Here is a 24771-nt window from a genome sequence, read left to right as displayed (position 1 = left end):
GCTCCACGCTTTGAGCACAGGGCCCCATCCAGGGCTGGAACCTACAAACTGTGAGATCATGATTGAGCCGAAAACAAGAGTTGGACACTTAACTGACTGAGCCACCCTGGTGCTGCTGCCTGTGTGTTTTTTTTTTTTTTCCTACTAGTTTTGTGGTTTGAGATCTTACATTCAAGCTTTTAATCCTATTTGAGTGAATATCTGTGTATGGTGCAGCTAGTGGTCCAGTTTCATTCTTCTGGATGTGGCCGTCCGGTTTTCCTACATCACTTAGTGGAGAAATGGCCCTTTCTCCACTTTATATTCTTAGCTGCTTTACCATTAATTACTTGATTTCAAACACTAACCCATTGCCTTTTTAGGACACATTTTTTCCACCACGAGTTGGTTTGAGGTGAAACCACTCATATTGAGAAACTGTAAGAAGTCAGTGTGCTCAAATGAGAGAAGCTGTAAAGACCTTCACACTCAAGATGATCTTCTGTAAAGATCTTCACACTCAGCATCTTCCTGTTACAGTCACACCTCAAAGAGCAGACAATATCGGAGGAGTTGCTTCAAGAGAGCGAAAGCGCCATTGGCATCTGGCCCTTCCATCTTGTTTGAAGGTGACAGGGCTTCTTGTTGCTGGAGGAGAGGCTGGTGGTTAAATGCTTCCTTTTGACGATGGGGCAAAAGAGCCAGAACAAAGCAGGCTGCCCATCTTCAGGTGAGTCTCGGGAGAGATGTTCCCCCTGGGTGGTTGTTCCCCTCATGCTCTTTCTCCTCCATGGCTTCTCCTGAGTCAGGGTCTTTCCTCCAGGACTTCAGACTCATCCTGTGCCTGCATCCCTGCCCACGTGTACCTGGCAGGTGTCTTAGTCCATAATACTGGGCTTCGTGGACCCAAGCTGCAAAGACACCTAAATAAAGGGAGGGTCAGTTGAACAAGCCCAGGGCTACTGAGCCCAGTGTGGATCCCATGGCCCAGGGCTGCATGAGGGATGCAAAAAGTGTGGGAAGAAATCCAGCCTCTTAATGTGATTCCCTAAGGTACCTTGAATCCAGAATGACGGCAGTCCCAAAAGCACCATCTGGCTCTCTGGGGTAAGGGTGGGTGATTTTCCAGGATGAGTTACTCTGGAAGAACCATTTCCTGTGATTTGAAGTTCTCACCTGCTCTGAGGTGGGGAGCGGGAGGGAGATGTGCTTCGATGCCCTATCCTGGGGATTGTGAGTGTAAGGAAAGTCATCAAGAGACATTTTCTGTTTGCTTTGAAAAATGTTTTCTTAGCCTTAACCATCTCTTAATGCCACGAGAGACTCCTCTTTCCTGCGCTGCTGCGGGCTTCATGCTTCACCTTTGGGGCACTAATTCAGCTAAGTATCTTCAGAAAAGGCAAAAGTTTTCGTAAATATAAGGGGAACTTCAACAGACACAGAGAGAACCTGAGTTAGAAGGTTCCCAACCTGCTCAACTCTGGTGTCTGCCTCCTCCTCATCCCCAGTCCTCATTTTTCCTTTTTTATTTGGTAGTTTAAAAAATTTTTTTAAGTTAATTTTTTTCAGTGGCTCTACACAGGACTTGACCTCATGACCCTGAGATCAAGAGTCTCATGCTCCGTGCACTGAACAAAGCCGTCACCATATTGTACTTCTCTCCTCTTTTATCTCTTTTATTTTGAAGGCACATCTTAGACTCCTCAGCTGTCTCGAATCTTTTGATCTGTCCCCCCCTCACCCTTTCACACTGCTACCTCCTCTACCCTTCTTTCCTTCCTTGCCTGGCCCATCTCCTCCCACCTTGGCCCTTCAACTCTGGATAATCATTGGAGCTTTGAGCCTCCTTCCCATTGTGGGCTCTTGAGTGGCTCAGAGATGCCATGAGCAACCATCTGGGGCAGAAATGGGCTGATGGGGAACAGGAAATGAAACTCCCCCACCAACATTTTGTACTTGTCACACCCCGCGCTTCCTGTTTGAAGGCAGGAAGTTCTCAAGGGCCCCTGGGTTCTTCCCCCCAATTTGTCCTTTAAAGACATTCTTAACAATTATAGAAAAAAAAAAACCCACATAATATTAAATTTACTACTATTCACCGTTAACCGGTGAATAGGTCAGCGATGGTATATAGATTCTCAGTGTTGCACAAAATTCATTTTGTGACTGAAAATCTACACCCACAGTTCCGTGTTCCCTCCTCCCCACCCTAACTTGTTCTTAGTTCCTCTTTCATTTCTATAAATTTGACTACTTTACAGCTCACGTAAGTGGAATCTTAGGGTATTTGAGTTTCTGTGACATGGTTAGTTCACTTAGCAGCAAGTCCAGAACGATCTTCTTGTCTAAGCCTGGACAACACCACACTGTACATAGATGTTCAATGTTCTTCATCCATCCTCTGTCTGTGGATGTGCGGGCTGCTTCTACCTCTTGACTCTTGAGAATTACACAGCAATGTATGGGGATGTTCATAAGTTGCTTCCAATTCCTATGGATATAAAACCTGAGCTGAGTTTGTGCAATCACATGGTAAGTCTATTTCTTGATTTGGGGGGAACTCTTTACTGTGTGCTATAGCAGATGTGCCATTTTACATTTTGTCCAACCGTGTGCCAGCATTCCAATTTCTCCATATCCTTGCCAGCCTCAGTTATTTTATGTTTTTTGGTTTTAGGGTTCTTTTGGTTTTTGTTGTTGATTGTGACCATCCTAATGACTGTGACATGATATCTCTTTGCTGTACCATTTGCTTTCTGTAATATTTTCTCATCAGCTTGGTGGCCATTGTGCCATCGTGTATCTTTGGAGACACGTGCCTTCAAGAATTTTTGCCCATTTGTTAATTGGGCAGTTTGTTTTCTTGTTGTTGTTGAAATTTAGAATTTCTTTACATACTTTAGATGTTAATTCCTTAACTGATACACAATTCGCAGATACTTTCCCAATTGTGTGGCTTCCCTTTTCACTCAGTTGGTTGTTCCTCCTAGGGGCCAATAAGCTTGAAATGGCCGCATTTGTCTATTTGGCTTTTGTTGCTTGTGCTTTTGGTTTCATGTCCAAGACCTCATTGCCAAATCTAATGTCATGGAACGTTTCCTCCTGTTTTTCTGTCTCAACATCATAGTGTTAGCTTTTCTGTTGAGATCAGTTATTTTCAGTGAATTTTTGTGTATGATAGGAAGGGTCCCGTTTCTTCTGTGTGCAAATATCACAGTTTTCAGATGACTTTTTGTTGAAAGACTGTCCTTTCTCCATTGGGTGGGATTGGCCCCCTGTTTCTTTGGTCAACGTGTGTGTTTCTATGCCAGGACCTAATGGTTTTATTTTCTGTAGTTCAGCAATATGTTTTGAAGTTGGGATTTGTAAACCTCCTGCTTCTATTTTTCTGGATTGCTCTGGCTCCCTTGGGGTCTGTTGAGATACCATATGAATTGAAGGATGATTTTTTCTACTTGCTGCCAAAAATGCCATAGAGATTTTAATGTGAATAGCATTGAATCTGCAGATCACTTTGAGGGGTATGGACATTTTACCAATATGAAGTCTTCCAACATACGGTTCTGTTCCTGATAAGGATGGATTTTGTAGGGGCGCCTGGGTGGCTTAGTCGGTTAAGCGTCCGACTTTCGCTTAGGTCATGATCTCGCGGTTCGTGGGTTCGAGCCCCGCGTCGGGCTCTGTGCTGACTGCCCGCTCAGAGCCTGGAGCCTGTTTCAGTCTGTGACTCCCTCTCTCTCTGACCCTCCCCTGCTCACGCTGTCTCTCTCTCTCTCTCCTAGAAATAAATAAAAACATTTAAAAAAAAAAAAAGGATGGATTTTGTAAAAAGCAGTTTCTCTGGTCCCCATTCCTTGAATCCCCCCATCTCAACCCTCTAAAGGGTTTGCTCATCTCTCCCACCCAACTCGGGGTTTGCCTGAGCTGACAAGAGGACAGGGTTTCCAAGGCTTCAGATTGTGAGGACACCAAACAAGCCAGACTCTTTCTCGGTGCCTTTCAAGTTTTTCTTCTCTCTGGTTTAACTATCTATTAATCCATGGATATCTCTTATTCTGTAGTTTGTCATCTCTTTTCTTCTGTCACTGACTGTGCTACAACGGTACGGCACTAACTCAGTTCAATTTCTCTAGAAATGGCAAACTCCTGTGAACGAAACTGGGGGATTTTGGTGGGTATTTCCAGCAACATGGGAACCCCAACCTGCCTCTACTAAGACTATTCCCTTCTCATCATGCACTAATCCTTATTCATCTTTTTTTATACCTAACATTTTCTCTTCAGCTCTCCTGAATCTTTTGATTGTCCCCCATCAACACCCCTTTATCGCTAACTGGCAAACCTCCACTTTCCTTCTGAACCCTCAACTTCCTACTCACTAGGGTATTAAGTCTTAACCCCTTCCTTTGTCTTCCCCTTGACCCTTGGGCATTGGGGGATGAGATCATGGAAAACAGGACAGGGAATCTGTGTGTTAAACATGATTCAGGATTAAGAGGACACATGGTTGTCAGGGCAGGACTGTCCAGGGACGTGATGGGGGCCTAGCTGGGGGTTGACCCATCTGCTGTGGGGAGAGCAACTAGAGCCTAAAGGATGAGGTGGGGGAGCCATTTTTGTAGCTTTAGGGGTCAGTGTGAGAAGAGTGGTGAGGGGTTGGTGGAAATGTGAAGATTCTTAAAGACTCAGAGAAGCGCCCTGACCCTGGGGACAAAACACTCGATTCCGGGAGCCCATGTTGGAGCAGACAGTCATAAGGATGGACACAAACCTCCAGAAGCTGGATGGAGAGCTGTTTATATCCCTCAAGAGATTTAGATGTTAAGCGCACACGAAGACCTCCCAGGGCACAGCAGCATGTGGGCGAGGATGGGACACTAGGAATATGGGACAGACCACAGGACGTGCTAGCCGGTGGGGGTTCAGAGTCTGGAGAGTGTGGAAGGATTGGACAGCATCAGGTCCCCATAGAAGTAGTGGTTTGACTTGAGGGCATGATAGGACCGAAAGGAAGGAAAGAATGTGAGCCTGGGGCTGTCAGACCAGGAAAGTCTGGGAATTGTAGCCTGGTGGAAGGTTGGGGACTAAATGCTCATGAATTAAAGAAAAAGCAATTACTCTGAACAGGCTTTATTTCCTCACTCATTATGTCTTGTACTATGTTTGCCTGAAGACAGTTTCCAAGATCTTCAGGTAGCTTAAAATATTGCCCTTCTGCTAAGTTAAGCTAATTACAGACATTCATTAAATACCTAAATGATTTCCAAATGAGCTGAAACTCAGATATGTTTATTACAAATCATAATCACATTACTATGAATATATTGCACCTCTTAATGAATATGTCCTATTTGCCATGTTGTAGCAAAGGGATGTATATGTATATAAAGGTTTGGGGTAATCCTCTTCACAATGTCTGCTATCCATCCTGGTTTTTTTTTAATTTTTATTTATTTCTGGGGGAGAGAGAGAGAGACAGTGTGAGCAGTGGAGGGTCAGAGAGAGAGGGAGATACAGAATCTGAAAGGCTCCAGGCTCTGAGCTGGCCGTCAGCACAGAGCCTGACGCGGGGCTCGAACCCACGAACAGTGAGATCATGACCTGAGCCAAAGTCAGACGCTTAACTGACTGAGCCACCCAGGCGTCCCAATCCATCCTGGTTTTGACAGTCTTTGATTATCCACATCCAAATTATTTCTGTGAAATAGAAGTTTCTGTAGGAAAGATAATATTCCTTCCACATGAATGAGTCTCTGGTATGAGAAATCAGGGAGTAGAAAAACAACTTTGGGAGCAAAGAATGAATTTTATGAGTACAGTTTTGTCCCAGTATAAAAATGGCATGCATTGCAGCGTAGGGTAGATGAAAATGTAGGACGGAGCCGGAATGCATATAGAGAGTGTGGCAAAAGGTTCAGGGTCAGGGAATTTTATTTGTCCTGGTTCTCTCAGGCTGAGATTACCTGGGTTCATGTATAAGAGCGTTTTACCAGAGCCTTTGGTGTCAAGTATTGTGATGTCCAAGTGGAATTCAGTGTATTCTTTGTTCCAAAGACACAACTTTTGTTGGATGTTTGTTTGGTCTGCTTTCAATAAGAGGGTGTAAAAGGAAAAGATTCTTCTGAATAATCGGCAAGCAGCCAAAGAGCCAATCAGAAGGAGCAATGATGTTGTTTCTGATCACGGGAAGTAATGCAATCTTTGTACAGGGCTGGGGAGCATGAGGAGGTACAAATGGGGTGACAGCATTTTACCATCATCACGTACCTGGGGCTGCAACAAGTGACGTTTTAAAAGCTTTATTTTTAATATGAAGAGATAGTTTCTGGAGTTCTTTTAATACTATGGTAGAGCAAATAGTTGTCACCAAAGACATCTTGAGTTTTAAACCTGGATCCTGTGAATGTCATATTCCCTGGCAAAGACACTGCCTGTGTGATAGAGTTAAAGATTATGAAATGGGAAGATTATTCTGGAATGTCTGGGTGGTGGCTCCAATGACTCTCAAGTATTGAGAGAGAGAGAGAAAGTGAGAGAGAGAGAAGGGAGATTGGCTTAGGGAGGAAAAGAGTAAATGTGAGGATAAAGCAGGGGAGAGAAGGTAGGTAGGATGGGGAACCAGGACCCAGAACGAGGAAAGTCTCCAGAAGTTACAAAGGAGAAGAAAACATATTCTTCCGGAGAGGCTGAGGAGGGTACGTTGAAGTCCATTTGGGGATTGTGGACTGTTAACAGGACTGTTAAAGAGTTTATAAACAGGTTGGAATTCAATGGAGATGACATTGAAGATGAAACACTCGAGTTGAGGGAGCTCCTGGTCGAGTGAGGAGTCCTGAAGCTGTATAAGCCAAGAGAACTGCAGACAGAGACTCAGGGGTCCTGGAACTCAAGGCTTGTTAGAGGGAGCCCAGATGAAGGGGGAACAGGGCAGACGGTAGAGGTATAGGGGAGGTTAGAGTCCAGTGGGGGAGCAGAGTCCAGAGAAGCAAGAGGGATTGTAGGGTGCAGGGATCACACAGAGGCCAGGGGCGATTGCAGGGAGGAAGGAGGTTTCTGGTCTGGTTGCCAGGCTGGGGCTGGAGTGGGAGGGCGCAAGGTCGGGGGATCCTGCTTTGGACAGGGAGGTCCAGGGTTTCCCAAGGTCTAGATCGACCAGGATGAGATGCCTTTAGCTGGCTCTCAAACCAGTTTCAGCATTGCTCAGGATTGTTCTAGAAAAGCAAAAGATCTGCTTCCTTCCTCGAGGAACCTTCAGCATATCAACTCATTATCAAAGTCCTCCAGGAGTATTTTGTGTAACTGAAAGGCATGGAGTGACTAGTTTGCAGGCCACAAGGAGAACAGGAGATGGTCAGGAAGGGGACTGAAGCTGGGCGACTTTGGAGTGGTCAGAGCCTGGATGCAATGAGAAAATGGGGCAGAATCTGCAGTGCCCTGGATGACTGGGGCTCCAATTGAAAGAGGAGAGGGCAATGCTCTGGGGTTCAGAGCATTTAGCAGCCAGTTTTATTTCTTCATTCACACAAGGGTCTTTCTACTAGCATGTGTTTTTGAAACTCTCAACCAAAGAGCCCACAGAATTCCTGTGTTTGTCACCAAGGGCAGCTTGGAAAGTGAAACCAGCCTTGGGATTCCTAAAGTGCACATGAAATCACCTGCACAGAGGGTTGGCTGGGAAAGGCTTTTGACCATCAGGAGCAGGAGGCAGCAACTCTCACAGCTGCCTGACAGGGTGCAGAGCATATGTGAAGACCACTGGGTGGGGGTCTCTGAGGGAGCAGATAGAGCTCTAGAGCAGCCCAGTCCTCTGTCTGGTTGTTGGTGATGGATCGGGAATCATGAAGGCCAAGTTGGAGGCTGCTATTTCCAAGCTCTGTTTGCAATGAAGAGCCTGAAGCCCCAGAGCAGTGCAGGCTTCACATCCCCAGGTCAGCTCTGGGGCTCCTCAGGGAGGGTTGTTTCACTCACACCCTTTCCCCCTCTACGGGGTTTCAACTGACCCCAGGGGGGAGGTCTGGGAACCTTCTGAGTTTCACCACCACCTCCCCTCTTCAATGTGAGTCCCCTGCAACATGAGTTCTGGGTCCCTATTTTTTCCTCCAGCTCAGACCTCAACATGGCTGGCTTTCCTCTGGCCAGTTTTGGGTTCATGCCCTGCAACTGGCCAAGGCACATTCAACCAGCCCCTGGTTTGTACTTCTTTCACGTTGAACTTCTCCTGGGGAGATGAGACATCCCAAAGCCCCTTAGGACGCTTAGCCTCAGAGTTTCAGCCTTGGAAACCAGCCCCCACCCCCATCGTCCCCTCAGCAAATCTCACCCAGGCTGCAAATCCCCTCTTCCTTTCCATCCCACTCCATCCCACAGAGCTCTCGGAGATTTTTTCCCACCTCCTTCTTGGGTCGTGGCCACAGACCCTGAGCCACACAGGAGAAAGAACCAGGCAGTAAGGCTCCAGACACTTGATTTATTAATAGTTAAGTTTATTTGCTCAGTGTGTTCAACAAAAGGAACTGAGGGTGCAAAAAGCAAAACAAATATTCATTTCAAGTATTTAGACATTAGAACCCAGGAGACACAGATTTTAGAGGAACGGAAAACATTCTCTGAGGGGGGAAGAAAAAGCGTTGATAAAGGTAACCACTCCCCTCCCTCACCTCACCCAGCCTGTAGAAATTCTTCTGAAAGAGTTCTGATTGCTGCAGATTAAACGACAAGCAATAATATTCGTAGATATATCACTCTGGTAGTAGTTGGTGGAGTTCCGCAAAGTAAGCTTCCTTCTGAAAATGGCGGCCAGATGTAGCCATTTGTGGCTGGCACAGACTGGTAACGTGACATCCAGATGTGGGCGGGCATAGTTTCAGCTTCATCAGGCATCTCCCGGCTCCATGTTGGGTGTCCTTAACATTGTGATTCCATTTCGGTGTTTCAGTTTACAGTTGCATCATAAGTAGTGTTCTTTGTGAGTCCGGTATAAGCGACCAGATGAGGACTGGTGGAGAGAGTTGAACACACATACAAGCTCCGCTGGGTGTAGATAAGCCAGGAAGTTAATACCTTCTCCTCTAGAAGACAAGTATTTCCCCAGCGAGCTTAGATTGCATAGGTTTAAGAGTAGCTAAACCACAACCACATCTGTGGGTGTAGAAACCGTCTTCTTGCATCGAAAGCAGTTCAGCATATTTGGCAAGAACTCTCTGACATTCAGATTGTGGATGCGGGAAGCAAGATTTCGCAGGGCATAAGCAAGGATCTTCTTCAACAGAAAACGGCACACCATGACTGACCAACCTGTGAAGTTCTCCAGAAATGGCACGGACAGCTCCGGGATATACTTTCTTACTCTGTGTACGACGCAGGTTGCGAAAACATCCGTGATTAATTCCATGGCGCAAAGTTTGATACCGAACGGTGACTGAATTGCTAGAGGACCCAAGGAGCGTGCTCTTCTCTGTTTCTGTTCCTCAAAATTGTGTCCTGCTTGAAGAGCCCGCCTTTTATAGTTACTGGAAGGAGTCTTTCTCTGACGTCACATTCTTAGTGCAAGAGGGCTCCTGGCCAATGAGATCATACTCGGTGTCCCAGCAGCAGCCAGCAGAAGGCACGTTTCAGAACGCTACATTGCGGTCTGCATATCCAACCGATGAGTCACTGAAGCCCAAAATTTGATTCTTGGTGCTCCGGATCTTCTGTAAAGAAGGAGCTCTGTTTGTGTTTACAGGAGCCTTGTAGATCTCTCATGCTCCACTAGAGTTCCCTCTCATCTGGCCCGGGGGGATGTGTATGGGAGTAAATTAATGCAATGGTACAATTTTCTGGCCCCTCTCAAGATTTCCTGACAGTGTGCTCATCCCAGGACTACTGTCATCTTCCTTAACCCTTAAAGCTAACCACATGCTTTGCCATACTGCCCTTGCTTCAGTCAGTAGCTTCAGAAATGGCCAGGTTTTCTGAGATCCCACTGGGAATTTTAATGGCTACATGGGGCATTTTGGGAATTTGCAAGCACCCTCATCTGAAACCTCTTCCTCTGCCATCCTTCCTTTTCCCTCCTTCCTCCTGTTTTGCTTTTTGACCTTCCCTTCAGCTTCTTTTGATCCTTTAAAAAAATTTTTTGTATTAAAAATTTTAAATTATTTTTCTATATATATATATTTTTTTTTTGAGAGAGAGAGAGCAGGGTAGGGGCAGAGAGAGTGGGAGACAATTCCAAACAGGCTCTGTGCTGTCAGTGCAGAGCCAGTTGCCGGACTTGAACTCACTAAACGTGAGATCATGACCTGAGGCAAAACCAAGAGCTGGACACTTAACCAACCGAGCTACCCAGGTGCCCATCCTTTGGGTCCTTCGATGTGTCCCCCTTCAACACCTTCACCTCCTCTAGCCCTCTGTCCACACCTCTGAGACCCTTCCCTTCTCACTAGGACTCCTCTGCTGTGACAGTCTCTGGGGCTTCATTGTGCTCCCCCCTCATCGTCATTCGAGGGGCAAAAGGACCCCACCTGGGGCTGTGTGGCTCCAGGGAAGTCGGCTGGATATTGTGTGCCTGGGACAGCCTATGGAGACACTCAGATGGCTGGCTGCTTGGTCTGTCCTCAGTCCCTTCCTGCAGTTTCATTCAGAGCTTCCATTGGATGACATATGAGGGCACAGGGCATCTGTACCCCCTCCACAAAGACTGCTAGGAGTGTGTCAGGCCTCTTCTTGAGCAGGTGTCAACTTGCCCAGTCTTCTGGCACCTGCTCCAGGTCAGGAGGTCAAGGTGAGGAAAAGGTGAGAACCAGGTCTTTCCACTAGGAAGCTGTCTTCGTTGAGTAGATGCTCTAAGCTCTCTTGTTGCGTCTGTCTCTCTGATGAGTGTGTAAGGACTGGGAAAAGGTCAACTGAGGCACACCTACATTTTCAAAGGTATACTTGAGCATACCTAGACTGGCATTGGGCAGAGCCAGAGGTCAGATGGCCAGAGGCACTCCAAGGACAGGAGCCAGGGCAGAGGTTTCTCTAGAGAAGAGCTGGAAACAAAGGGAGACCATAGTCTGATTGGCTGTGTCTGGAGCTTTGGTCTTCTTTGGGCAAATCAAGGTGGCCGTCTGTGCTTGGGTCCCCAGTTTTCTCTTCTGGGGTGGGGGTGCACTGACCCCAGCCCTCGTTTGGTTTGGTTGTGTAGGCCACCAAGGTGTTAGAGCCACGTCAGTCTTCTGTTGGCTTGTTTAATTACATTAACAGAGTGTATGTGTCCTGTGTGTAATATGTGCCCACCTTTGCCTGGTAGTCGCTACAATGCCTCCGAGGGTCTTTATTGTAAAGACTCTAGAGAAAAATAAGTGAATATTTGTAAAAATGTCCTTAGGTGAAGGAAAGTGAACGAATTCTAACAAAACATTATTTCAATAGTAATGGTATCTCGTCATATGTCAATGTGAAAATGATATGTTTCTCTTGGTAGTTTACCGACTTGTACTATGGTAAGTTAAGTGAAATACTGACCAGTCAGTAAATACCTAGGTGAATCCTAAGTAAGTTAGTACACTAAATATTTGTTACCGCGAACAGTTTCCAAGTTATGAGCACTTTTGTGCCTGTTAGTCTGTTAATGAACCTGTTCATTTTTTGCCAAATTGAGAATTACTGAAAGGACTTTTATGCTTATAAGTATGTGTGGTATGTCCGTCCACATGGTATGCTTCAAAATGCTGGGCATGACAGTTCATGATGGTCCAAGTTCTTTTTTCTTTCTTCTTTTTTTCTTTTTTGCAAAAAATAAATTTAATTATGTGATGACTAAATTAAAGGAGTGTCTGTTTGATTGGATAGGGGTCTCCAAATGTGAGGTGATGATTGAGTGGAAGCCAATAACCCAGGTGGTGACAGAATTCATTCAAGGCAGAAGAAAGGAGATAGAAGTTTATTGAATATAACACAAGTGACGGCTGGGCAAGATAGTAGGGGAGAGGCTATTTGCAAGGAGGCACTGGTTGGGGATCATATTTAAAGTGGGAAGGTGAGGAGGTATGGGGACGTTTGGAATTTTCCCTTTCTTGGCAACTGTGCCTGGTTGTAAGTAACCCATTGGTGAGTTAGGGCTATGATTGTTTTGAGGTGGGTCGCCAGATAGGCCTGTGTGTATTTAGCCAGGAGTCACTGTGGGCCCTTTCTACAGTCCATTGCTCAAGCCTGTTTGTCTAAAAGTGTCCTCCACAAATCCTACAGAATATTTGTTAATATAACTACTAGGAATACACAGTCCAAAAAAACCCCCAAAACACAAAACTCATGGAAGTGGGGCAGATACTTACAATGGGGCAAAACCCCAAGTGGAACAGAAACATGACTTGAAAATTCTGCTATACATTATTTGGGCATGGCGACTTCTGAAAACTTTGTCTTTCGATAATGACCTTGCTGACACTAATAGTTTCACCTTTGTCGGTGATGATTGTGATTCTGATGATGATGACAATAGGGATATTCTAAGAACATTTTAAAGAGCTTTCTTCCAGGGCACATGGTGGCTTAGTCAATTTTAAGGGAGTTTGATTCAAATCATGATCTCGGGTTCATGAGTTTGAGCCCTGTGTCAGGCTCTGTGGTGACAATTCATAGCCTGGAGCCTGCTTTGGATTCTGTGTCTCCCTCTTTCTCTAACTCACTCATGTCCATCTCTCTCTCTCTCAAAAATAAATAATAAACATAAAAAATTTTAAAGAGCTGTCTTCGATCATCCTCCTAGTATATACGAATAGCTTGATATATCCACTTAAGTACTACTTTCTTTTCACAGAGTTTACATGAAGATGCAGAAATTACCCTAAAGAGAGCCTGACTGACACGCGGGATTCAGGGGTCTATTTGGTATCTGCCAAAGCAGTGTGTGGCTTAGGCAAGTCATCTTTCAGACTCTTTTTTGTCCTACAGGAAAATAAGATATTGCAACAGAGGTTACCTTTTCTTGTCCTGTCCAGGTCTATTAGAAAACCTACACAGAATGGCTGCACAGTAAGATCTGTACTATACGAATCCAAGCAAATGCTTACACTGATTAAACTGTTTCCTTAAATCTGATCTCTGTTCTTTGTGAAAATTCTCATCAGCACCATGTCTCACGCACAGAGTCAACAGGCCTCTTGACTGCATTGCTGAATATTTTTAAGACGAAAAGCTTGCTGACTCCAAAACAGTGAAAATAAAATGAAAAGCAACATAGGTCTTTGAGGGAGAAATCAGTGCTTGTGGTGTTGGATTTAATGACGTGGAGAACCAAGGCAAAAAGAAACGTAGATAAAATTAGATTTTCTTACAGCTCACAGCCCACTGACAAGTCCCTGGGACAGGCAGAGTGACTTTCCTGTAGGAACTCAGCTGCCTTTCTGTCTACAGTTTGCTCAGGGCAAAAGGAAACCTTAGCTTGACATTATCCCGACCCCCCAAGATCCTGTGTCTACTCTAAAGATATAGAAATCCCTTTGGATGCTTCCTTTATCTTTCCTCCCCAAGATGTATGTTAGCAATCATCCTCCAAGCATATGGCCCCCTGATATACATCCAAAGGGTCTCATGACTAAAGATTTACTAGACAGCAGTAAACGACCTTTTTCTCACAGCAGCTGCCTCTCAAGGTCCTGGTAACCTGGCTTGCAAAATTCCTTAGAGACTTATGCTATCCCTAACCCTCTCGCAACCTGGAGGTATGTAATCAGTCACTTGTCGCAGCTCTTTTTGCCCATGGGTCCTGTCCCTGTGCTTTTTTTTTTTTTAACTTTTAATGTTTTATTTATTTCTGAGAGAGAGAGAGAGACAGCGTGAGCAGGGGAGGGTCAGAGAGAGAGGGAGACACAGAATCTGAAACAGGCTCCAGGCTCTGAGCTGGCTGTCAGCACAGAGCCCGACGCGGGGCTCAAACCCACAAACTGTGAGATCGTGACCTGAGCTGAAGTCAGACGCTTAACAGACTGAGCCACCCAGGCGCTCCTTTTCTTTTTAATTCAAGTTGGTTAACGTACAGTGTAGTCTTGGCTTCAGGAGTATAACCCAGTGATTCATCTCTTACATATGACACTCTGTGCTCATCCCAAAAAGTGCTCTCTTTAATGCCCATCACCCATTAAACCCGTTCCCCCACCCCCTTCCAGCGATCCTCAGTTTGTTCTCTGTATTCGAGTCTCTTATGGTTTGTCTCCCTCTCTGTTTTATCTTACTTTTCCTTTCCTTCCCATGTGTTCATCTGTTAAGTTTCTCAAATTCCACAGGAGTGAAATCATATGATCTCTCTCTCTGACTGGCTTATTTTGCTTAGCATAATACCCTGTAGTTCCATCCACATTGTTGCAAATGGCAAGATTTCATTCTTTTTCATCCCTGAGTAGTATTCCATTGTATCTATCATCCTTCCTTCCTTCTATCTATCTATCTATCTATCTATCTATCTATCTATCTATCTATCTATCTATCTGTCTGTCTTTCTGTCTATCTATCTATCTATCTATCTATCTATCTATCTATCTATCTATCTATCTATCTTACATTTCCTTTATCCGTTCATCAGTTGATGGACATTTGGGGACATTTGGGCCCTTTCCGTAACTCGGCTATTGTTGATGGACGCTGCTATAAACACTGGGGTGCATGTGCCCCTTCAAATCGCATCTTTTATCCTTTGGATTAATTAATTAATTAATTCCTAGTAGTGCAATTGCTGGTCGTAGGATAGTTCTATTTTTCATTTTTTTAAAAATATTTTTATTTATTTCTAGAGAGAGAGAGAGCGTGAGCAGGGGAGGGTCAGAGAGAGAGAGGGAGATACAGGCTCTGAAATAGTCTCCAGGCTCTGAGCTGGCAGTCAGCACAGAGCCCGACGCGGGGCTCGAACCCACGAACCGTGAGATCATGACCTAAGCAAAAGTCGGACGCTTAACCGACTAAGCCACCCAGGCACCCCCTATTTTTCATTTTTTGACAAACTTCCATGCTGTTTTCCAGAGTGGCTGTAGCAGTCTGGAAAGCATTCCCACCAACAATGCAAAAGTATNCACAGAGCCCGACGCGGGGCTCGAACCCACGAACCGCGAGATCATGACCTAAGCAAAAGTCGGACGCTTAACCGACTAAGCCACCCAGGCACCCCCTATTTTTCATTTTTTGACAAACTTCCATGCTGTTTTCCAGAGTGGCTGTAGCAGTCTGGAAAGCATTCCCACCAACAACGCAAAAGTATTTCCACTTTCTCCACATCCTCGCCAACATCTGTTGTTTCCTGAGTTGTTAATTTTAGCCTTTCTGACAGGTGTGAGGTGGTACCTCATTGTGGTGATGGTGAGTGATGTTGAGCATCTTTTCATGTGTCTGTTGGCCATCTGGATGTCTTCTTCGGAAAAATGTCTATTCATATCTTCTGGCCATTTTTCACTGGATTATTTGCTTTTTTGGGTGTTGAGTTTTGTAACTTTGTAACTTTGTACAAGTTGAACTTTGTAACTTTATAGATTTTGGATCCTAACCTTTTATCTGATGTGTCATTTGCAAATATCTTCTCCCATTCTGTCAGCTGCCTTTTAGTTTTGTTGATTGTTTCCTTTGCTGTGCTGCTTTTTATCTTGATGAGATCCCAATAGTTCATTTTTGCTTCAGAGATGTGTGTAGTAAGAAACTGCTGTGGTGGAGGTCAAAGTGGTTGCTGCATGTTTTCTCCTGCAGAATTTTGATGGTTCCTGTCTCCCATTTAGGTATTTCATTCATTTTGAATTTATTTTTGTGTATGATGTAAGAAAGTGGACCAGCTTCATTCTGCATGTCGCTTTCCAGTTCTCCCAGCACCATTTGCTAACGAGACTGTCTTTTTTCCATTGGATCCCCTTTCCTGCTTTGTGGAAGATTAGTTGGCCATATGTTTGTGGGTCCATTTCTGGGTTCTCTATTCTATTCCATTGATCTCTGTGTCTGTTTTTGTGCCCACACCATACTGTCTTGATGGTTACAGCTTTGTAATACAGCTCGAAGTCTGGAATTGTGATGCCTCCACCTTTACTTTTCTTTTTCAACATTACTTAGGCTATTCGGGATCTTTTGTGGTTCTGTACAAATTGTAAGATTGTTTGTTCTAGCTCTGTGAAGAATGCTGGTGTTATTTTGACAGGGATTGCACTGGATGTGTAAATTGCTCTAGGTGGTATTGACATTTAACGACATTTGCTCTTCCAATCCATGAGCATGGAATGGTTTTCCACTTTTTTTGTCTTCTTCAATTGTTTTCAGAAGCTTTCTATAGTTTTCAGCATATAGATCTTTTATCTCTTCGGTTAGGCTTATTCCTAGGTGTGTTATGGTTTTTGGTGCAATAGTAAATGAGATCAATTCCTTGATTTCTCTTTCTGCTGCTTCGTTATTGGTGAATAGAAATGCAACCGATTTCTGTACATTGATTTTATATCCTGGGACTTTGCTGAATTCATGGCTTAGCTCTAGCAGTTTTTTGGTGGAGTCTTTGGGTTTTCCTTGTAGAGCATCATGTCATCTGTGAAGAGTGAAAGTTTGCTTTCTCCCTTACCAATTTGGATGACTTTTATTTCTTTTTGTTGTCTGATTGCTGAAGCTAGGACCTCCAACATTATGTTAAATAATGGTGAGGATGGACATCCCTGTCATGTTCCTGATCTCAGGGGGAAAGCTCTCAGTTTTTCCCCATTGAGGATGATATTAGCTGTGGGCCCATCATATATGGCTTTTATGATGTTAAGGTATGTTACTTCTATTCCAACCTCTTGAGAGTTTTTATTCATTGCTTCCCATAATTTTATCTTTTACTTCACTGACTCTCTCCTCAACTTCTTCGATCCTTGCTGTCACTGTATCTAGTTTATTTTGCATCTCAGCTATAGCATTTTACAACTTATCTTGACTAGTTCTTGAGTCCTTATTCTCTGCAGCAAGGGTTTCTCTGGTGTCTTCTGTGCCCAGCAATGAGTCTTTTTTTTTCTTTCTTCCAGATTTTAATTTCTAAGGTAGGCTAACGACATTTGTCCGTTATGGCTGATGGAAGGAGAGTGCTGTGATTCAGTCGTTTGCAGGAGTTCCTGTGACTCATTTGGTGACCAAGTGTGAAGCAGGCAGAATTTAACATGACCCCTTTCAATTCCAGTTAGAAATGCTGTTTGGAGACATCTGATTCCTGAGGCACACACAGCAAGAACACAATAGAAAAAAAAAAAAACAAAAAACAAAGAAGGAAAACAGAAAATCCTATTAGGCTGAGCAGATAAGGAATTTTAGAGCAGAGTTGAAGGTTATTTGCCACTCTCCCTATGCGTTTTCCTTATAGCTATTTATAAGGATATTATCTTTGTTTCTTCTACNATTCTTCTTGGAATTTCTTTGGAGGAGAGCTCTTTCGTTTCATCATTTTGGTTAGCTTTCTATCTCTTGTTAGTTTTAATGACTTGTTATGCTCTCTGCACCTGCAAGCGCTGCTATACCCAAGAAGGCTGTTTGACTGTCCAGGGCCCATCCGTTCAGAAAGCGTTCTTTGAATGGTATCTCTTGGTTTCTCTTGTTGAGACCTTGGTTAGTTTATTTTCCTACTTGTAGTGGTATTTGGGACTCTCCACCATGTGTACTTTGGCTTGTTTCTTGAGTTTGTCCTGGAGAAGAAAACAGACAGACAAACACACAGGGAACAGAGGCACACAAATGCACAGACAAATCCAACAATCATGCAAATCGAGAGGGAAAACGAAAAAGAAGGAGGAGGGAAGGTGAATAATAGAAAATAAAAATACATTAAAAAGTCAAAAAGAAGGGAAAAAAAAGGAAAAAAGAAGAAAGCCGATAGACAAAGAATGGTTTAAAGCATATAACCAGATCTCCCAGCTACAATTAAATAGCCGGGTGTATGCAGTGCTGGTTGAAGAGCATAGAGACAGAGAGAGATGACAGGGCAAGGATGAGGCAAAATTGGAAATAGAATGAACTGGCAGAAGGGATAAGAAGCTCTTTTCAAAGAGCAAAAGGGTGGAATATGGTTGAAGAGGTAAGAGAAAGACGCTGGTGTTATGCAGAGAAACTATATAGTCTGATTACTTGTGAGAGAAAGAGATGAAAAGGTAGGTAGGTGTAGAATTTACATCTACAGAATGTATTAAATGTGACTGTTTAAGCAAGCCAGTGACCAGAATTAATCAGGGCAGTGCTCCGATTAAAAAAAAAAAAAAAAAAGGAGGAGGGCAGATCTCCAGCAGTGATGGGCGTGGTTTGAACCAATGTGTCAGGCGGGAGTTCTGCCTTGGCGGTTGCGGGGGGGAGAGTGGAGGCGCTCCAGTTCCTTCTTGAACCAAGCGCTGAAACTCACTTGTTTGGGTGTGTAAACTCCCTGTGCCGGGGGCACAGCCAAGGTGGGTCGCGCTCTATATCCCAGGCCAGGCCTCGTTTCCCAATCCCAGTCCGCGCGCCCCACTGAAATTGCCGGAAATACAAACTTGCAGGCGAACCCCTCGGGAGCAATTCCATGCCTCTTGCCTTCTCCCTGAGGATTGAGTCAGAAGCCGCTGCTCCCTTCTCCAGGTCGGGTTGGTGAGCAAGGACGGGGGTCGCCTGGGACGAGTGCTTCCTGCCTCGGGTCAGCTGGAGAGCGGGAAACCCGGTCCCTCTGTGTCTTGTCACTCGAAACACGAACTCGCGGGCAAATCTCCCAGTTTTAAGCCCTTCGCCTCCCCTCTAGGGATCCAGCTGAGCCAGAAGCACAAAGGCGCGGTCGCCGCGCGGCCCCCTCAGGTCGAGTTGGCGCGCAGGGATTTGGCATGCACGCGGTTGTTTTCCTGGGGATTGTTTGGGACAAGTGCGTCCGCTTAGGGTCAGCTGGAGAGCCGGAGACTAGGTCCCTCTGTGTCCTGAGCGGAGGTTTTTCTGTTCCCCAGTGACAGGGACTGTATCTTGAGCAGTTTCGGCCTCTCTCTTTCCCCTCTCACTCCCCACAGAGGGGGATCGGCCCCATCCCTCTGCGTCTCTGGTCCCGGCCAGATTTTTTTTATCTTCCCCAGTTCGCACTCACGTTAGAAGGTTTTCTCAGCAGACTCTATCTCTTTGTCCTCCCAAACTCCTCAATTCTGTAAGGGTTCCTATGGCTTCAGGTCTTCTCCATGCGAGATATGGGGTCGAGTGCAATGTACGGAGCTCCCTACTTCTCCGCCATCTTGCCCCTCCTCTCTCAAGTTGGTTTCCATATAACACCCAGTGCTCATCCCCACAAGTGCCCTCCTCCATGCCCATCTCCCCCTTCCCCCCCCACACCCATCAGTCCTCAGTTTGTTCTCAGCATTCAAGAGCCTCTCATGGTTTGCCTCTCTCCCTCTCCCCCACTATTTCCCCCCTTCTTCTCCCCCATGGTCCTCCGTTAAGTTCCTCCTAATCCTCCTATATGTGCAAACATATGGTATCTGTCCTTCTCTGCCTGACTTATTTCGCTCAGCATAACACCCTCAAGGTCCACCCATGTTGCTACACATGGCCAGATTTCATTGTTTCTCATTGCCATGTAGTATTCCATGGTATAGATAAACCGCATCTTCTTGATCCATTCGTCCGTTGATGGACACTTAGGCTTTTCCCATGTTTTGGCTATTGCTGAGAGTGCTGCTATGAACATTGGGGTACATGTGCTCCTATGCATCAGCACTCCTATACCCGTTGGGTAAATTCCTAGCAGTGCTATTGCTGAAGCCCAGTAATGAGTCTTATGGCTGTTATTCTAAATTCTTGTTCAGATATATTGTTTATATCTGTTTTGAACAATTCTATGACTGTGATTTCTTCTTGACCTTTCTTCCGGGGAGAATTCTTCCATTTTGTCGCTTTGGCTAAGTTTCTTTCTTTTGCATGTTTTATTTTTGTTTTGGATGCTTTAAGAGCTTGTTATGTGTCTTACCCCCCTGAGAGTTCTACCATATTACAAAGGGGTCACACATTGTGGAGGGCCTGGCATGCCAGGACGTGTTTCTGGTGTATTCTGTATGCACTCTATTGTTGCGTTTTGCCTGCTCTTTCCCACTGGTCAGTTCTCTGCAGAGCTTCTCCTTGAATTTATTGGTGGAGTCTTTGGACCTTTAACTGGGTGTGTTTTGATTTGTTTGTTGAAGTAACCCTGGAAAAAAGGGAGGGGGGCCTGATCCCATAAAAAGAGAAAAAGGAAAAGGGAGACAAGAAAAGCAAACACACAATAAAAAAAAAAAATAATAAGACTTGGGCACCTGGGTGGCTTAGTCGGTTGAGCGTCCGACTTTCGCTTAGGTCATGATCTCCCGGTTCCTGGGTTTGAGCCCCGCGTCGGGCTCTGTGCTGACTGCCAGCTCAGAGCTTGGAGCCTGTTTCAGAGTCTGTCACTCCCTCTCTCTCTGATCCACCCCTGCTCACACTGTCTCTCTCTCTCTCCTAGAAATAAATAAAACATTAAAAAAAATAAAAAAAATATGACTCATTTTAGAGAAACAGAAAGAAAAATAAAGAAGGAAGACAAAAGATGGAAAAAGAATAGGACCTTGATAAATCTGGGAATTAAAAAAAATTTTTTTAATGTTTATTTATTTTTGAGAGAGAAAGAAAGAGAGCATGAGCAGGGTAGGGACAGACAGGGAAGGAGACACAGAATCTGAAACAGGCTCCAGGCTCTGAGCTGTCAGCACAGAGCCCGATGCAGGGCTTGAACTCACAAACTGTGAGATCATGACCTGAGCTAAAGTTGGACACTTAACCGACTGAGTCACCCAGGTGCACCAACCTTGGCATTTCTTGAAGGCTCATGGATTCTTGGAATGATACATGAGCTGGGGCTTGACTTTGAAATCTCCACTTGCATTATCACAAAACAAAAAGGTGAGACAGTGTTCCTGGGCTTGTGACCAGGCATTGCATTCTATTCTTCTATAACGTAGGTCCTCTTTGGCATCTTTTCCCAAAATAAGCCCCATCTCACCACAGTTAAAAATTTGCTCTGACAGGTAACACTTGGAAAACATGAGCTTCTGGAACTTAGTAGTGAATGCCTCAGCTGCCTTAGCATCCGAACTCACAGTCTCACTGTGCCTCACAACACAATGGATGCAACTTCTCCTCTTGAACTCACCAAACCATCCCTTGCTGCCTTGAAGCCTTCTTCATTTTTTGTTGATGTACCTGACAGTTTACTTATGAGGGTGGTGTCTTTGACTTCTCGAAGATAAAGTTCTCAACCACAGTATCACCTGCTAGGTGCTTCTCATTTATCCAAACCAGAGCAACTTATCTACATTTTCCAGAGCTGCAACCATTTGCAAGGTTGTAAAATCTTGCAATCGCGGCCACTTGCAAACCTTGTTTGTACTTCTCAATGATTTCCTTCTTAACTTCCACCGTAATCATCACCTTCTTCTTACCACCTTTCTTTTCAACCTTTTTGAAAAGGGGGCCATTGTATACGCTCACACAGATGTTGACTATGGTACTGTGTTAATGAACTCTTGTCATATACTGTATTTAATATAACTGGCAATAAGGCAGCAGAGGAAGGGTCAATAACTGCAGGTAACCTGACCTAGAATGAAACAAAGCTTTCCTAAGCTTACTCTTGTATGGAAAAACAAAGGACTGTTCATAGGTGCTTTCAGGTGACAATGAATACACTAGTGCCAGTGGTGGGCACCTTCCAACATTCTCAAAATCACTGATTTCTGCCCAAATCCATGACCTGATACTGAGCATCTGAGCATGGGAGACAATAACCCACAATCCTGCAGAGAGAAAGCNTGATTATGGACTGGGTTTGGAGTATTGCTTGTACTTTACTGTTCTGTTTTCTGGAAAGAAGGAACCCTAGTATTTGCTCTTTAGGCTATCTAGAGCTTATTAAATATAGAGTCAGATCTAGACACTTAAACATTATGAAGGCATCTGTACCAGATTAGAACATTTCTTTATTTTTAAACCATTGAGTAGGTGTATATAATTGTTGATCAGTTAAACACAGTGAATGGACACCCATCGTTCTGATCTTAAACCAGAGAGGCCAGATTGACACAGTTCAAAACATTTAAGACTAACGAAAACATTAGATTTCGCCTTCCTTAGATCTAGGAAGCAGAAATACAAATTGTCTGTTTTTTCCAGTCAACAACGTTTAACAGATTTATACAAAGAAACAATGGAGAAAAAGCTGAACTCTACCATGTAATGCCAGCTAGTAAAATAGAAGTAATGGAACAGGGAACCCTTTGGTCACATCCAAGATTTAATTGATGTGAACATTTTAGAAATTGGCTTCAGATCTCCCTTTTTTAGGAAAGAGGCAAAATGTTACATGAAATCAGGCACCAGCTCCTCCTCCCATGCCCTCCCCTTTCCCCAGAGGTAATGACTTGCTCTGGAGAGGGTTTCATTCTATGCCTGAGACTTTTAATAGGTGGTTGATACTTCTTACATGTTTGTATTCATCAATAATATGTAATATAGCTTTTAAAAAAATTACGTAAATGAGTCATAAGCTAATTGTTTGGTCACAGACTGAAAAAGTCCCTGGTCTTTTTTACATATATCATTGTTGTTCTATGTAATCTCCCTCATTTAATTTATTTCTTATTTATTTATTTTAATGTTTATTTATTTTTGAGAGACAGAGAGACAGAAAGTCAGGGAGGAGCAGAGAGAAAAGGAGACACAGAATCTGAAGCAGGCTACAGGCTCTGAGGTGTCAGGAGAGAGCCCGACGTGGGGCTCAAACTCACGAACTGTGAGATCATGACCTGAGCTGAAGTCAGACACTCAACTGACTAAGCCGCCCAGGTGTCTCTAATCTCCTTCATTTTAACTGCTGGGTAGGATCCCACCTGAGGAATAAAGCAGAGCTCATTCCCCTACTGAAAGGCAGTAAGTTGAAATCACTGTTTTGTTAGTAGAGGAAGACTTTCATATCCTAGAACATGTTTTGTTATGTACAGGCTGAAGAGTTTACCTGGGGCATATATTAATGCCCTAAAGTGGAGGCTGGTTGCTAGCTCTGGGGCAAAAGCATCTTTAATGAGAATGGATATTGCCAGAATACTCCTTGAGTGGTTCTACGAATTCACATGTCTGCCATGAAAATATAGAATTTTAATTTGCCAGAACCTTAACCCACTCCACTAATGTAACTAGCCCCTGGGGACTCTACACTCTTCACTTTGCCTGTAGGAGAATGAGTTCACTGACTACGGAGTGTGAGGAAAACTATATGCTGCTGTAGGGACTCTTGATGGGTTTCATTCCACAATAGAATTTTTGCAGGTTTTTGGGCAGATATGTAGTAGGTTAATGGAAGGCTTTCAAAAGCCACTTGGGATCTACTCTCTTGGTAGAAGATTTAAACTTATTTCTCTCAGAAATTAGACAGCAAGCTAATCACAAAGGGTATAAATACTTGCGGAATGCAAGAAGCTTGGTGTATACGTAAAATGTGGTAATACTTGTTTTCGAGCACAAATGGCAACTTTATAAATATCTGCCACATACTAGGCCAAACAGCAAATTTCAGTCAATACCCAGACATGGAAGGCTCTTTAAACACTGTGCTATGAAGGCAGAAAACTGAATAAATGGATAAGCTGAAAAGTACCGTCTGCATAGAAACTGTGTGTGTGTGTGATGAAAGAATCATGCTCAAAGAAGAAACAATAATGGCAATTTCGAAATATGTCTGAGTGACAGTAAAAAACTTTATATAGAACACCCAGGATGCAAGCCAGGTGGGCCTGCGGGCAAATTTTAAGTGTTAAGATGCTTAACATAGAAAAGAAGAAAAAGATGGTTGTTATAGAGCTAATTATCCACCTGTAGAAATAAGAAAAAGAACAAACTCAAAGGAGAAAGAACATAAACATGAACAAGAAACAGAAATATCTGGAGATGGGTTTTCTTTTCTTTTTAAGCTTATTTATTAAGTTTTGAGTGGAAGAGGTAGCACAATTGAGGGAGGGGCAGAGAGAGAGAGAGAGAGAGAGAAGAGGTGAAACAGAATCTGAAGCAGGCTCCAGGCTCTGAGCTGTCATCACAGAGCCCAATGCGGGGCTTGAACTCACAAACCACAAGATCATGACGTGAGCTGAAGTCAGACACTTAACCAACTGAGCCACCCAGGCCCCCTGGGAGTACTCTTCTCTTAAAACTTTTTATTTTGTGGAGGAGTTTGTTGAGGATTATCTTTAAGTTTAAGATTTGTTAAATCTCACCGATAAAGACATCGGGGCCTGGTACTGTTTTTTGATGGAGGGAAATTAGTCGCTCACATTTTATTTTTTATTTTGTTTTTTTTTAACACATCCAAACATAGTTTACCCTTTGGGAGCAAGCATAGTTTAATAATAGGAAATAGATAATACATCATATCAATAGGTAAAATTTAAGAATAGATTAAAAAATAAATTAATAAAATATAACACCTAGTCATAATTAAAAGCAAAAAAAATACTTAGCACATTAGGAATAAAACAAAATTGACTTCACATGCACAAAATCTAGATTAAATCAACTGTCATTATATTTAATGGTGAAACACTGTCAATATTCCTCCTAAAATCAGAAGATAGATAATAGTATACAAATTCTAAAATAATTTAAATATTTGTCTGGGGATTCTAGTCCATTGAATAAGTTCCTGGTGGAATAAAGAGTTAAGTGTATACATAGGATATATTTCTAAGATTTTAGAAAGTGAAAAATTAGCTGATTTTGCTCAAAGTACCTACTTATCAAAGAAATGAAAAAACAGCAAGGAAAATATATTTGTCTTTATAAAAATTAAAG

At 43.7% G+C, this 24771-nt stretch overlaps 1 long non-coding RNA gene across 2 annotated transcripts in view; it reads left to right on the top strand.

Annotated features, from left to right (window-relative positions):
• Positions 1–445: 445 nt before the first annotated feature.
• LOC144239748 (uncharacterized) overlaps positions 446–24771 on the top strand; it is a 34756-nt gene continuing 10430 nt past the window's right edge. The window contains exon 1 of one of the 2 annotated variants that reach the window (XR_013337477.1): positions 446–709. This is a non-coding gene — a long non-coding RNA (uncharacterized LOC144239748). Of the gene's footprint in view, positions 710–2238; positions 2512–24771 lie in introns of those variants that run through there. The other variant, XR_013337476.1, reaches the window with a different exon arrangement.

This window comes from Crocuta crocuta, unplaced genomic scaffold, assembly GCF_008692635.1.
Source record: "Crocuta crocuta isolate KB4526 unplaced genomic scaffold, BGI_CrCroc_1.0 scaffold267, whole genome shotgun sequence".
NCBI classification, from domain to species: Eukaryota; Metazoa; Chordata; class Mammalia; order Carnivora; family Hyaenidae; genus Crocuta; species Crocuta crocuta.
This window is presented reverse-complemented; position numbering and strand designations above follow the sequence as displayed.